The sequence below is a fragment of the Lipophrys pholis genome, assembly GCF_963383615.2.
Source record: "Lipophrys pholis genome assembly, chromosome: 6".
In the NCBI taxonomy this organism is placed as follows: Eukaryota; Metazoa; Chordata; class Actinopteri; order Blenniiformes; family Blenniidae; genus Lipophrys; species Lipophrys pholis.
In genome coordinates, this window is record NC_137629.1 from 10,502,656 (window position 1) to 10,519,602 (window position 16,947).

The window sequence follows — 16,947 nt, forward strand, 5'->3', positions numbered from 1 at the left end:
CTTCCTTAATCTGTTCATCCGTGCCAGGCCACCAGGAGTAGCCTCTCGCCACTTCCTTCATACGCACAATGCCAATGTGTCCAGAGTGACGTTGCTGCAACACTGGTTTGCGTAGTGATGGTGGAATAACCTCTCTCCTCCCCCACAGCAAACATCCAGCTTGTACCGACAGCTCTGCCCTCCTCACAAGGTACAGTTTTCAAGGCGCTGTCGTCGCTGATAGAATGGCCCTTTAAAACAATGTCCAAGACAGCTGACAAGACAGAGTCAGCGCATGCAGCTTTTCTCACCTGTTCAGCTGAAACAGGAGCATCATCCACCTGGCTGAAGTAGAAGACATCCTCTGAGTGTGACTCTGGTTTAGTGACAGGGAGTGGCAACCTTGACAAGCCATCAGCATTGCAATGTGAGTCTGCCTTGCGATTCTTGAAGTCATATGACTGTGCAGACAGCAACAAAGCCCACCGTGGCAGACGACTTGCGGCAAGAGAGGCTATTCCAGTGTGCGGTCCGAGAATGGTGGTGAGTGGTCATTGGTCAGTAAGGAGAGTGAATCTCCGTCCATATAAGTATTGATGGAATTTGCGAATCCCAAAAACAATGCTCAATGCTTCACGTTCTAGCTAAGCATAGTTGATCTCTGCCTTGTTTAAAGTCCGGGAAGCAAAAGCAGTAGGTTTCTCATCACCATTTGGCATTACATGTGAGATGACTGCACCCACCCCATAGGGCGATGCGGGCCAGCTGGATTTTGGAGTAACGGATGAAAGTCCGTCAGAACCTCTGACCCCACTAACATGTCCTTTGCTTTATGAACAGCCTCCTGACATGTTGGAATCCATTTCCATGTTTTGTTCTTCCAGAGCAAGTCATGCAGCGGCTTTAGTAGCGATGCCAGGTTTTGAATGAAACGACCATAAATTCAGTAATCCCAGGAACAATCTTAGCTGGCTGACGTTCTGGGGTGGTGGTGCATCCACAATGGCCGGAGTCTTGGACGGGGCGGTGTGCAAGCCCTTGGCATCGATCGATATGAGGAGTGGATACTGCTCTACAGACAGCACAGGGTTCACGGTCACCTCAAAATCTCCACAAGTGCAAAATCCTCCGTCCTTCTTCATTACAGGAACTATCGGAATAGCCCAGTCGCTGACAGAACTCCGTATTTGACTAGAGCGTCCATATCAGCTTCCACTTTGCTTCTGATAGCATACGGCACCGGTCTGGCCTTAATAAACACCAGCTTACTATCAGGCTTTATATGCAGCTTGACTGTTATGTTTTTCACGTTTCCCAGTTTGTTTCGGAAAATTTCACTGTGCTTGTCCAGAACAGTCTGCAGGTCTGTGGAGCTTTTTGATACCATACGTACTGCTTGCCAGTCAACTTAAATTTTCTTTAGCCACAAACGTCCCATGATGGCAGGGTAATTACCTCTGGTGATGTACACAGGGAGTTATTCAGTTTGACCATTACTCTGGACAGTGATGTCAGTCATCCCTCTCATAGGTACTGGCTGTCCTGTGTATGTCCGGGACGCTGTATCAGACAGCCGCAGTTTACAGTGTTTCATGAACGTCCTGTAGACTCTGTCTGAAATGATTGAGGCCCTTGACCCAGTGTAAATCTGCATTTTCACAGGGTGTCCCTCCTCCAACTCAGGTGTGGTCCAGTAGCCATCTGAGCCCTCATCCATGTTTAGTACTTTGATAAAATGTATTCCTACCTCTTCCTCTGAAGAATCACTTGCTGCTTTCCCGTTTTGTTCCACAGCATGAACATGTCTTTTTATTTTGTGCTTTCCAGCATCTCTCTTGTTCCAGGACTTGCAGGATTTTTCTGTGCCTTTTGTATTTCTGCAAGCACACGCCAGATGTCCTTTTTTTTTTCACAATTACGGCAGTCCATATCCTTACACCAGCATGCATATGCAAGATGGCCTGTGTTCCCACAAGCATGGGCCTTGCCGACTCTGCCCATCTCCACTGACCTGGTGCACTCTGCTCGTTGCATGTAGCTGCTGGGCTTCCCTTGATGTCATCTCCATTGTCACAGTGATGTTAACTGCTTTCTCCAGTGTCAAATCACTGTCAGTCAGTAGTTTCTTCTTCTCTTTTCTTAACCCACACACCAGCCGGTCTCTTAAGGTGTCATTCAGTGTATCTCTGAATTTGCAGTGTTCAGCTAATTTGCATAATGCTGCCACAAACATGGTGACAGATTCACCTTCCTCTTGGCTGAGTCTGTGAAACCTCTCTGCGATTAGTAGAGGTTTCGGTGAAAAATGTTGAGTCAATGTGTCCACAATTTTTTTGTATGTTTTATTGCCTGGCTTTGCTGGCTGCAGCAGGTTGCGCTGGAGGTTAAAAGTCTTAGGGCCCATTACACTCAGAAATGTTGGGACTATTTTATCATTGTCAATCTCGTTTGCCTCACTGAAGTACTCGAAACGCTCCGTATAACAAGCCCACTGCTCCACACTGTCATCAAAGGGTCCAATATTTCCTATAACTCCAGCCAGGTCCACAGCTCCTGATTATTTCTTGGTTTATTCCTTCATGAACTATTTGTGGAAACACACTCACGTCCATTATACAGTGCTGAAAATCCTTTCTTCTGACTGTCAGCTGTATTTTTCCTCCCCTCGTAACTGTATTCTGGTCTGTTCCGTGCAGGCACGCACCTCCGGCCAAGAGCTAACACTGCTGAGCGAGCTCAAGGTGACATAGCTCCGGAGAATAAAAACAAAAGCCCCCGATGTGAAACTCGGCGTCCTCTGCACCAGGTAGGTCCAGACGTCATTGTCGCCAAATTATCTTACATCTGAGGGTTGTTAAAAACCTCTATGTACAACAATTATGCTCGGACCACTCGTCTTAACTCTAGTTGAACTTTATTCACTTTCAGTATACAGTGGAAGACAACACTCCGCGGCACATACCACATCCGGTTCCTACTACGCCGTTGCTCTGGTAACCAATAAAAGGACAAATACACCACAATATTAATTTCTCCTCTTTCCCTGGCTCTCCTGTATACTGTGTGTGTGTGTGTGTGTGTGTGTGTGTGTGTGTGTGTGTGTGTGTGTGTGTGTGTGTGTGTGTGTGTGTGTGTGTGTGTGTGTGTGTGTGTGTGTGTGTGTGTGGTGTGTGTGGGTGTGTGTGTGTGTACTACAGTATGTTATTGCCACTTTGTTCACGTAAAAAGTTTATAACTTTCTTTCTAGAAATATTCAAATTCTGTGTGCGCTCCGGTGTCACAAAGATCTGTAGTGACCTGAGCAGGTGGAGCAACCTTCCCATGTCTCTTCTGGGACGTACAGCTGCAGTCAAAATGAAAATATTACACCAAATCAACTTTCTTTTTTCAATGATTCCATTCAAACCCACACCAAAGTAGTTCCAGACATTAGACTCTGTCATCATAAAGTTCTACGCAAAGAATAAAAAACCTAAAATCAGTCTATCCACCCTTCAGAAATCTAAATCAGAAGGTGGCGTAGAAACGCCAAACTTCATGTACTATTACCTGGCCAATCAACTGCAGTTTATCAGTAAATGGATGAATTCCATTGAAGAATCTAGTCTCATGGATAGAACTGGATCAAACCGACATCAACAGAGTTAAACTCTCCGACTTACCTTTCATTACCACCACTCTAAAACCACACAATTGTTTCAAAAACCCACTGAGTGCTTCTACAATGTCTGCATGGTGGAAAAGTCTGGAAGTTACAGGATCCACTCTGGAACCTTGCGCTCCCGCCGCAATCTGGCATAACCCATACTTTGAAAACAACAAAACAAGGCTGTATTTCAAAGCATGGGAACAGAAGGGAGTTTTGCACCTCCATCATATTTTCCAAGACAATTCACTCATGACAGAAACAGAATTATTTCAAAAATTTGAGATACAAGAAGAATTTTCTACTATATCCACAATTAAATAACTCAATTAAAAAAAGAACCAAACTAATGCGGAATACATTACAACCACCTGGTTTCAGAAATAGTATCAAGAAGATCTCTTAAAAAATAAAAATAAAAAATTTCCAAAATAATCAGGTAACTTATAAACACTGACTCAATACATCTTCCAGCGTTAAAATAGGAAGAGGACTTGTGCTTTTCGTCTGATTCGGGCTTCTGGATGAGGATATGATAAGAAACACCAACCTGCAACTGATACAATTTAAAATTCTCCTTAGGACACACCTCACTCAAGATAAAAGGAAACAAATGGGCTTCTCTCATACAGATGTGTACCCAATGTAATGAAAATATGAAATATACTTACCCCCACGCCCTCTGGTTGTCTTCACCAGTCCACCAATTTTGGTCAAAAATTATTCAGCAACTTTCTTCTATATTGGACTGCAGGATACCCCTATCGCCCAGCGTGTGTCTAATTGCTGACCTAACTTCAACTGATATCACAAACAACTTTAGCACATCCACTACTTATAGCTCTCACCATCGCTAAGAGAACAATCCTACTAAACTGTAAAAATAAGCAGGCTCTTAACATCAACCAGTGGAAGAATCTACGTTTCACTGGAAAAAATAACTGCTCATTCTCCAACTCTACTGGTAAAAACTGATTCACAAAACAAAATTCAGACAAGAAGCTGGACTTAGATGCTATTGAGTTTTGTTCCCAAAAACAGGCAAAACTCAGAGTCTTCGACCGGTCAAAGGCTGGTTTGTACAGAGCTTGACCCTTTCTTTTATTCCCTACTCTGGTCCTGCCTTTATTTTTTGAAACGCCCATCATACACTTGGATCTAATCATGTCCTCAAAAGTCCCCTGGGTTTTTACCTTGTTTGGGAGTTTTAATAGTGTCGTAGTGTTAAAAAAATCTGCCTATAGGTCATCTTGACCCACCCTCAGCTTTTTGGCATTGCTTGTGACACGATTAGAACCATTGATAGAGCGTGCCATTCTTTTTAGACAGACAGTTATGGATGTATAACAAAAAACAGCTATGCCGATAAAACATGAGTGCAGAACAGATATGCAGCTGCGTCCTCTCTCTAACACAGGTGTTTAACAGATCTGCTTAGACACTACTACACAAGCTGGTATGTCTCTAGGCACCTCCTACATGAGCAAGTATAAATTTCTCCTCTACACTAGACGAGTATGATTTTTCCTCTACATGTCTCCCTTTGAGACTTGCAAAGTCTCACAAACACAATAATCAAAATCACAATTGCAGGTGTATGTAAGCATGTATCATCAGCATCAAACTGAGGTTGAACTTGCACCTTTAACAAGGTTATGTGGTGACTGCACACACTTATATGATAATCAACATTGGGTATTATTAATATAATGATTAACTAATATAATGAATAACATTGTGATACTACTACACTGTTAGCAATGTGCTAGGATATAAGAGCGATTAATACATGGCAACTTTGTCCAAACTGTTCTCAGGTCCAGGCTGAGATGCACTATGCAGAGAACGGTTGTGGCGAAGGACAGCTCTAAGGAGGTCCACTGTCTTCTCCAGCTCCCTGATGAGGACTCTCATGCTGCGGTTTTCTGAAGACAACCCTCTGATGAGATGTTGACGCTTGCGCCATAGGCGTCTGCTGACCAACCGTCGTTTGCACACAATGCGAGCAGCCTGCACTTTCTCATATACGTTGAACGGCACATCTGCCAGAAGGTCTCTGACCTCATAGATATGCATCTCAGCCAATCGGGGCAATGTATATCTGTGACCACGTATGGTCCAGGCGTCATCCAACGCTATAGATGAAGGAGTGCTGCCGTTGTTCTCGTCAGACTCACGTGGTGTTGCAACAGGCTCACGTGGTGTAGTGCCATGAGGCAGGGCAGGGCTGGAATGACTGTTACTTTTTTTTTTAGCTTTGTGTCTGGTACATGGCAACGCAGCAGGACCAGTAAACAACCATAAGGTTGTAATTATCTGAAAAAGTTTTTAAAGCTTCACCGTCTTTTGCCTTTCTGCCGTAAGATCAACTGTTTCACCGTGAAATCAACCATCGTGCTCAGGACTTTTACTCTGGCACTTTTTCTTGATCATAGGCATGACACCAGTAGTTAGCATGGTCTGCGTCGATAGCATTATCATACCATGGAACTTCTTCTTTCTTTGCCATAGTAACTTCAATTTCATTACATATTTGTACTGGAAACAATCCTGAAGTTGCTTTGGTCATTCAAGTAATCATTAGTTTTATCATTGCGAATGCACGCACAATAATGTCAACACAACGAAGGCCATGCCTATTATCTGTAAAATTCGTCTCCAAGAAAGTCCATTAAGGTAGTCCTGCAGAGATGTTAATTTAGTGTTCCAGTTTGAATTTCTACATGTTCATCCTGGAGTTCTTTAAGCTTATTTAGGGCCATTGTTAAATTTCCTTCATTTCGCGTGTTTATATGAATTACTGTGCAGCATTCATCTCCTATATAACCACACACTCTCTGTTCCTCTGCCAATATGGTATCCAATACGAACCCAGTTTGCAACGCCATAAGGAAGGTGGCGTGCAACTGATCCTGTATGGCATCCACTGCATTAATTGTCCAATTGATGAATCTCTGTTGGTTTTACCATAATACCCTACTATTGCGGGCTACATATTGGGCTGTTATCATTGCCCCATAAATATGCAGTAGACCAACCAGTTGACCACTGATTATCCAATCTTCTCTATGGCTTTGTGCTCACTTGGGACTCCGTATGGCCCTTGGTTAAAAGCTACATAAATATGACCATCCTCCTTCCAGGCAGCTTTTGTTTCTCTCCTTTCTCTGATTGATTCTGATGACGGTGTGCCTAATACTGTTATCTGTCCTTCTGGCATGACTAAAGTACACAGATCTGTCCAATTTGCAGGTAGTTTTGCTTTTATTTGCATGTCACTGTCACATAACCCAAAAATATCTCATAGAGGGTGTGTTGCCCATTTTAGGATCGGGAAACAACATTCCTCCATTAGATGTGTTTCATTGATTATTCTGATAAAGGAACCATCTTGCACTATCTGCGTACACTGTAGCTTTGAGGTTTTAGTTGTGTTACAGAAGCGAATCACACTTCCAGTTATGTCGAGGGTTTAAGGGTCTGTCTTTTGTACTATTCTATCTTCACATCTAATCCTGTTATCTGACCCTGTGCCCTTCATTGCCTCCACTATGTTTAAGTCTCTATGCAAAATGGAAACACAGTGTTTGCTCCTAACTCCACCACTGGAGGTATCCATAGATTCAATTCGTCCTTTGCAAATGAGGGACATATTTTCGGGTTCTGTTCCCACCTTAACCCTCCTGATGCCATACTTATAGCACATTCTGCAAAGCAAAGAAGACCATCTCAACATTCGGGCTGGTCAAATCCTGGTACAGGATCCTAGCACTGTGACAGGTTACACAAGACTGTGTGTTCACCTGCTTAGCTGAGTATTCCATCTACCGATAAAACACATTTTCTCTCCATCTTAGAGATTTTACACCCATTGCTGATGATATCAGACTTCTCCTGTTCCGGCTCTGGTCGAAGTGCATCATTTTATTAGCTTATTCATAACTAACTCGAATTCCATATTTGTTTTCAATACAGTGATTTGGTGTACAGCTGATCATTACGCTGACAAACCCATTTAGATTGCACTCTGCTGTTTGAGCCTTGCATCTTATTTTAACATTGATCAGCCCAATAGCGAGTGTTGTATTACACTCTATAGACCTGACATAGGTCAACTCTACATTCTCCTCCAATGGTATTACTCCTACTGCAGCTATAATCCCTACAGCCGTTGCACATCTTATTTGCTGGACCTTCTCTACAGCCCCTACCTCTTATTGGGCTTCTTCTCTCACTAACACTATCAATATTAATATTAGCAGTTTCATGTTGATGTGGACTGAGATCCTGAAACTCCATCCTCTGGATCTGTGTCTTGGCTTATGTCTGGATGTTCCTGGCTCTGTATCACTACCCGAGTCACTTCCTTGTCTGCTTTGCAATGATCCACTGCTTCTGGTTTCACTACTAGTCTGTCTGGCGATCATTCTCTGAGATCTCCTTGTTTCTGGCTGCGCAGTTTCTCTTGGGGAGATGTTGTCTTCCCCCTCCTTCGGCCAGCCTAGTTCCTGCGGGGCGGTGTCACCAGACCCTTCCGGCTCAGGCGTCGTCTGTAGATGTTCCGAGGGCGGCCTGTCCGCCCTGCAGCAGTGGTTTAAATGAAACCAAAACCAAACAGTCTTACCCTTGACTTTCAAGGCTGTAGGAGTGGTCAGAATGACTTTGAATGGACCTTCCCATCTTGGTTGATTCCACTTTCTTTTGAACACCTTCACGTATACCCACTCTCCTGGTCGTACACGTTGAAGTGGCTCTGGGATTTTGGCCTCCCTTTCTTTGATGGCTCCTTTCACCTGCTGAAAAATAACCTTATGAATATTGAACAACTGTTGAACATAGCTGCTCAACTCACTCTCCAACTGCTCGAGTGTCGGTCCTTTGTACGGTCCCCTTAGGAACCGCACTGGCATTGATCTTCCTGTACACATTTCATGGGGTGTTAGATGGATTACTCTGTTAGTTTGACATGGCATAGTCATTAGTGCCAGAGGCAAAGCATCCGCCAACCCAGTTTGTTCCCACTGTCAGCTATGATCTCATAGATTTAATTCGTCCTCTGCAAATGAGGGACATATTTTCGGGTTCATAAGTGAATGCAAACAAATGTGACTCTGCATCTATGGGGACACTGAAAACAAAGATGTACTGTATACCATCTGGTTTCAGGTGGGATGTTGGACAGTAACGTGTGTGGGTCAGGGACAACAGGAGTCTCAGCATCTACAATGGAGTTGACAGCTCTTAAATCATGAACCAACCTGGAGTCTGGAGAATTAGGTTTTTTGATTGGAAAGATTGGGGTATTACATTTACTAATTACTTTAACTAACACTCCTGCTTCTTCTTGTCCTTTTATGGTTGGTTCAATGCTTTCGATTGCGTGTTGATTCAATGGATATTGCCTTCTGTATGGTAATCGAGCATTTGGCTTGACTTTCATATGCACTGGCTGGGCTGATTTGCCTCTGCCCACACCAGTCTTATGTTTCAACCACAGCTCTTGTGGTACTTGTTCAAGGATGAGCGATTGTTGTGCAGTCAGTGGCATCTGTTTTGTTGATCTTGGTTCCAACATGACCTTCTCTGCTGTGCACTTATCCATCAGTCTTTGCGTAGATATTCTCATCAGTTGCTTGTCTGATGATATATGTATATATTGGTTTTCTGTAGGGTGCCAGTCACTTTCTTGTAACGTTGCCTTTACCATCGCTCCTAGCTCTTGACTGTTATGTCCATTGGCTACCATCAGAGTGATGTGTGGAGCAGAGAATGCTACTTGAAACCATTCTTGTAGGTCCTCTGGAAGTGTAACTGCTGCTGCTCCCTGAGGTCCTACATAAATGTCTTGACTCGTGAAGTAATAGGGTTTTCTGTTGATCATTTCCTCCCAACAGCTGTCATAGTCATCCTGCTGTTCTTCATCATACATCAAGATACAATGTAAGGGTAGTGAGGAGTCTTTTGTTCTTCCAATGTGGCTTTTTACCCATTCTTTACAAGTGTTCCACTGTTGAAGCAGGTTTGATTCTGCCATTATTGGGATCAAGTAGACCAGTGGCTGTTTCTTCATGTTGTCAAGCTGCTGGGCCATAATAGTGCCTGATTTCTTCATATCTTTGTCAGGGAAGTCAACATACACTCTATCTGGTGTGCACATTATGCTTGCCTGTAATTAGCACAGAAGATTCACAGCAGATTGACTGGGTTATCCGTAGAATACAGCAATGATGTGGTTATGGTTTTTCCTCCAATTAACATGGGAACCGGCTGTCTTACAGGTATTATTTGGGTCTTCCCAAAGTCCTACAGTCCTTACTGAAGAACTAGACAGGGGGATCGATGAGCCAGTTTTTCCGATACAAGAATATGTGGCACCTGTGGCACCAACCACGAAGGGACGCTCTTGATTTTGGATGGTCACCGCTATGATGGGTTCCTCATGGGGTCTTGCTGATAGTGCTGGTGCCATTGTATCTCCCTTGGCTCCCCTGGGTACCCCTATTGCCATTCAGGGACTGGACCCTCCCATGGATTTGTCGGGCAGTCCTTTCTGACATGGCCTGGTTGGTTGCATCCCGAGCAGTTGGCATCTTACATCCATCCATTTTCACCCGCTTATCCGTTTCCGAGTCACGGGGGTGGCAGTCTGAGCACTGTCACCCAGATCACACTGCACCGATTAAGAATCTTTGCTGCGGTTGGGAAGCCCACGGGAAGGGGGAGCCCACGGGAAGGTGACGCCCGGTGTGGGACATGAACCCACTACCTTGAGATTGCGAGTCTCATCCTCGACCAACTGAGCTAGCCGGGGGTCAGTGCTGGTTGTTAAGTTGAGGGTTGGACTGTCGGAGCCTTCCATTCCTCTTCCTCCACCACGACGCATCAGCTGCCTTCTTGGACCTCTTCCTTATACCAGTCTATAGCCACCCTCATAAGTACTCACATGTACATGTATAGGTGGCAATGGTGACACTGTCAAGTGACCTGGGAAATATAATCTGTGAATAACTTTAAATTGATTGAGCTGGTGTCTTGAGTTTATTGAACATCTGCGAATATCAACAGGATAGGTTTTCCAATCGCTGTCACTTATTGACAAAGCCAGGTCTTTTTCCCAAGCTTCTTTTAAGTGTTGGTTGAGGTTGGGTTGAGTGAAGTAAAAGAGTAACAAATCGTGAAATAAGTCTCTTAGAGTAAGCGGGTTGAGTCAAAAGGGTGTACAGGTCATTGGGAGCTGGCAATGCCTAGAAGTGAGGAATATTTTTACAGACAAAATCTCTAACCTGCAGGTAACGGAAGAAGTGTGTATCTGATAGTGTGTATTTCCCTTTCAGCTGAGCAAAGGTAGCAAAAGTCTTATTGAGATAAAGGTCCCAAATGGTGACGATGCCCTTATTCTCCTAGAAGTAGGAAGGTTTTATCAGACAGTGAGGGTGGGAAGGTCTAGTTTCGATGGAAAGGTGTATGGGTAGAGATCTCCGGTAGGTTAAATGCTTTTCTTACTTGATATCAAATCTTTAGAGAACTCGTAACTATGAAGTCATTACCGGCAATGGATTTTAGGGGCTGAGCTGGGGAAAATTAGGAGGGCTGGCAGAGAGCAACTCGGAAGACTATGTTCAATTGCAAGTCAAGATGGGGTGGAGAAAGCGTCTTTACCTTGATGCGCATTTTGCCAATACATTAATGCTCTACAGCACACGTGTCGAACTCCAGGCCTCGAGGGCCGCAGCCCTGCACGTTTTGCATGTCTCCCAGCTTCAACACAGCTGATTGCAATGAGCAGCTCGTTATCTGGCTTTGTGCTGAATGTGATGATGAACCATCAGGACATTCAGTGGAGGGAGACATTGAAAACGTGCAGGGCTGCGGCCCACGAGGATCTGAGTTTGACACCCCTGCTCTACAGTGAGCCGCCCAGTAATAATGGCAGAAGATTGGTAGACTGAGGCCACCAGTTGATTTTGGTCTGGATAAATGTTTTCTAGAAATACGATGCATTTTCAAACCCCTTACGAAATGTAGAATGAACGAGTCTAATTGTTTAAAGAAAGATTCGGGTAAAAAGACAGGTAAATTAGGTAGAGGAATCTGGGAAGAGTTACCATTTTAATCGCAATAATGCAACCTACCAGACATAATGGTAATAATCTCCAGGATTCAAAATTGCATTTCAACTTCAATTTCAATCATATCCAGAAGTTTAATTTATAAATCAATTTAATTGTAACTCCTAAGTATTTGATTATATCAGTGACAATTTTAAATGGCAGGTTCTTAAGAAAATTTGTGTCCAATTCACCAGTAAGGGGCATGAATTCACTTTTATCCCAATTTACAGTGTAGCCAGAGATTTCACCACATTTTTTAATAAGTCCTAGCAGAGGGGGGAGGGAGTCTTCTGTGTGAGACAGAAATAAAAGCACGTCATCCACATATAGCGAGATGCGATGGTCAACTCCCCCCAAGGTTAATGGAACTATAGAAGACTGGTTCCTAATTCAGATAGCAAGAGGCTTCATTGCAAAAGCGAATAATAAAGGGCTGAGGGTGCAACCCTTTCGGCAGGATCATTGTAAATTGAAGGCAGGAGATCGGTTGTTGTTGGTAATGACTGAGGCCGTAGGACAAACGTATAGCATTTTGACCCAGGAGACCAAATTCTCCCCCAGGCCGAAGTCCCTTATTGTTACTAGAACGTATGACCACTCAACTTGATCAAATGCCTTCTGGGCATCGAGAGCAAGAAGGGCAATTTTAGAGTTTTTGCTGAATTTAGTGTATATAATATTTAGCAGCTGCCTAACATTAAAAAATGAAAATCTTCCTGGAATAAATCCAGTTTGATCTTCATGGATTATATTTGCAATACATTTATTTAGTCTGCTGGCGAGAATTTTAGTAAACACCTGCAGAGAACGTGACGCGCTGATCAATCAGTGGCCCCGTCCACATACGTGCAAGAAAAAGAAAGAGAAAAAAAAAGATAGAACAAAAACACTTATATTTCTAGTGGTTTAAATAACAATCGGTTCTTGATAAGACTCGGAAACAAAACAGGTACCGCTAAATTATCTTATATAATATGTGACTGAGTGGCAGCAGGATGATTGCATTCTTTCCCCAGCGGGGGGTCGGGCTCACTCCGGAGCGGCGGCGGATGTAATGAATTTGTCTATGGAAGTTTCGGCATCCGTGGCATCTTGGAATATTTTCTGCTCCGTACCATAGTTTTAGGAGCACTCTTAGGGCTTAAGATGCTCCCTTATCTTAGTAAGGAAAAATTCTAAGAAAAATCTTACATTTCGAGGAATTCTAAGATTGTTTTTAAGAGTGATGTCACTAAGAGCTACTTTTAGTTTTAGGATGCTTTGTGAATACGGGCACTGGAGGCAAACTGGCCTGTTGTATGTGCCTTTGATGATAAGTGTTGTGATGAAATGGCGATGAATATCAAACATCAAAAAGCCAATGACTGCGGTGACAAAAGAAGAGGAAAAAGAGCAAAGGAGCAAGAATTGCTGGAGTTGTTTAAACTAGAGGGGCTAATCCTTTTATAGAACACCCGACCCACCATCCTCAACAGAACACAAACCTGTTTATGGGACAATATCCCATATTGGACCAGGAAAGGGGGGAGTGCAGCGAACAACTGAAAGGGAAGTTCACTGTGTCATGGGACAAGACTGTGAAATCAGAAGATGAGGAAGAGGATGAGTCCAAAGAAGATTCAGTGATGACCACAGTGGATAGGTGGGACGAAGAGGAGAGATATCGTCAACTGGAAAAGAACAGCTCAGTGGGAAATGAGGACACGAGAGCCTACAGTCAGATGGAGAGAAAACAATGGCGGAGAGATGCAGGTTCGAATGCTTCACAAGTAGCCAACCCTGATGAACATCCAAGGTCAAGAAGGTCATCCAGGGGAGACCGATCCATGAACGGGAGACAAACCTCTAATTGGGATGAAAGACGACCTCCCAGCTGGGACGGGAGACCATCGTCATGCTGGGAAGAAAGGAGAAGCCACCCGCCACATGAAACAAAAAAGGAAAAGATCACACCGTCAAAGAGGTAGAAGACGTGTATAATTTAAAGCTGGAAATGGAAGGAAGGGTGGAAAAAGACCCGACCAGAGGTCTCCTCCAACAACGACTTGAAAGTGACATACTCTGATGGAGAGAGGAAACCAGAGAAAGTTCAAGATTGCTGGATCAGATGCTAAATGAAGAAGAAGTGCACCAGAGAACAAGAGCAGCAGTAGAAGCTGTGACCTCACATAATGGAGAAAGGCTGCAAGATTCTCAACAAGACGATGTCCCACTGATCTCAATGAACCCTCTGATGACAAAAGCTAACGGATGGATTGAATATGTGCCTTGGTCTTTCATGGATATGATAGGACTGGCAGGACGATTGCCTGATCTAACAGAAGGTTGTCGTGGATTAATCTTGGGTGCCTTGGGGTCTCTGATTCTAGCATGAAACTTCAACTCCACAACGCAGACAACGAAGACATGAACACCAGATTTAACATGCTTGAATCCAAGCTTCACCAAGTCCAGACTTCCCTGGCGGACCACACAGCACGTATATCCGGCCTAGAGGGCTCTGCAACCAACCACAAGTCCTGCATTACAGCCCTGGAGAAGCGGTGCACGGAGCGAATGGAAATGAACAAATATGCTAAACGTAAGCTAATAGAGCTTGGGAACCGATCCAGACGCTGTAATTTTAAAATCACCAGCCTACCAGAAAAGACTGAGAAAGGAAATCCAAATCAGTTGGTGGCTGTGGCTATATTCTTTTATGCCGTTTGTGTCTCAACAATGCTTTATAGAATTGCCCTTAAGAGCAGATGAGTCTTTACAGACACTCTCACACCAACAATGTCTTAAATTACACTGTGTCCCGTGTTAATAATGACTGCTTTTTTACAGCATTGATTTTAACCACTTTCTACAGAGTTTCATTCCTTGACCTGGACAGGTGATGGGAATAATTGTGCAGAAACATAGTAAATTGTCCCGTTGCAGGTCTCCTCCAATGGCATGCAGTCTGAGAAGAGTCTCTCCAAATCAGCCACAGCTCCATCTGTCTCCCAGCATGGTTCCTCAGCCAAGCTGAGTCGGGCTAGAATTACCAAACAGAGCCAAACCCAGGCCAACCTCATCCGTCCTGGCGGCTCCGTCATGCTCCGGTCCAGCAAGCATCTCTTTACCCGCCAAGAATGACCAAAGACTAACTGAGAGAGGCTGGAAGTTACTGGCCGTTTTCCAATACCCATACTGTCCATACTTGTGCTCTTGTGTACCCGTGAAACGTCATCGGTGGGAGACCAAGTACTGTTCCAATTCTTAGGCTGTTTATCCCCGAGTATACATGGAATACCCGGATGTATCCTCGCTCTGCCCACTTTATCGAGGAGGCATCGACATGGACCTGTGCAGGCTTGGGAAGACAAATTACCCATAATGCATTTGGCAAAAGATGCCAGAGGAGATCCCGGAGGAGAAAACACACAACGGTGAGTGAAAGATCTGAAACATTAGCGTCATTGTTTAACAGAGAGTAGTTGTAAGAGTGTTTTAGGTGAGAATATAGTTGTTTAAAATGTTGCTATGAGGTTGATATTTCAAGATCACATTTACTTGAACATTTGTTCCAACATTTTCTGAGATTGTGAATCCAGACTGAGATGAGACTGGCTGTGATTCTCTACTGTGGTTAAACATGAGATATACAGGACTGTCTCAGAAAATTTGAATATTGTGATAAAGGTCTTTATTTTCTGTAATGCAATTAAAAAAACAAAAATGTCATACATTCTGGATTCATTACACATCAACTGAAATATTGCAAGCCTTTTATTATTTTAATATTGCTGATTATGGCATACAGCTTAAGAAAACTCAAATATCCTATCTCAAAATATTAGAATATCATGAAAAAGTATACTAGCAGGCTATTTAACTAATCACTTGAATCGTCTAATTAACTCTGCAAGGGTTTCCCTGAGCCTTTAAAAACACTCAGCTTGGTTCAGTAAACTAAATCACAAGTATGGGGAAGACTGCTGACCTGACTGCTGTCCAGAGGACCATCATTGACACCCTCCATCAGGAGGGTAAGACACAAAAAGAAATTTCTAAAAGAGCAGGCTGTTCACAGAGTGCAGTTTCAAAGCACATTCACGAAAAGTCTGTTGGAAGGAGGAAATGTGGCAGGAAACGCTGCACAACCAAGAGAGAGGACCGCAGCCTTAACAGCATTGTGAAGAAGAGCCGCTTCCAGAATTTGGGGGAGCTTCAAAGACAGTGGACTGAAGCTGGAGTCCAGGTATCAAAAGCCACCGTTCACAGACGTGTCCGGGAAATGGGCTACAATAGCCGTATTCCCATGGTCAAGCCACTCCTGAACTCAAGACAACGGAAGAAGCGTCTGACTTGGGCTATGGAAAAGAAGCACTGGACAGTTGCAGAGTGGTCCAGAGTCCTGTTTTCAGACGAAAGCAAGTTTTGTATTTCATTTGGAAGTCAAGGCGCTAGAGTCTGGAGGAAGGCTGGAGAGGAGCACAATCCAAGTTGCTTGAAATCCAGTGTGAAGTTCCCACAGTCAGCAATGGTTTGGGGAGCCATGTCAGCTGCTGGTGTTGGTCCACTGTGTTTCATCAAGTCCAGAGTCAATGCAGCGGTGTACCAAGAGATTTTAGAGCACTACATGCTTCCATCTGTTGAAAAGCTCTATGGAGATGATGATTTCATTTTCCAGCATGATCTGGCACCTGCCCACAGTGCCAAAACCACCAGTAACTGGTGTACTGACCATGGCATTACTGTCCTCGATTGGCCTGCCAACTCCCCTGACCTGAACCCCATAGAGAATTTGTGGGGTATTGTGAAGAAGAAGCTGAAAGACACCAGACCCAATAATGCAAATGAGCTGAAGGCCGCTATTGAAGCATCCTGGGCCTCCATAACACCTCAGCAATGCCACAGGCTGATTGCTTCCATGCCATGCCGCATTGATGCAGTAATCCGTGCAAAAGGGTTCCCAACCAAGTACTGAGTGCATTAATTGACATTTTCAAATGTTTGATTTTGTTTTGCTGTTATAAATCTTTTTTTTTTACGTGGTCTGAGGAAATATTCAAATTTTTTGAGATAGGATATTTGAGTTTTCTTAAGCTGTATGCCATAATCAGCAATGTTAAAATAATAAAAGGCTTGCAATATTTCAGTTGATGTGTAATGAATCCAGAATGTATGACATTTTTGTTTTTTTAATTGCATTACAGAAAATAAAGACCTTTATCACAATAT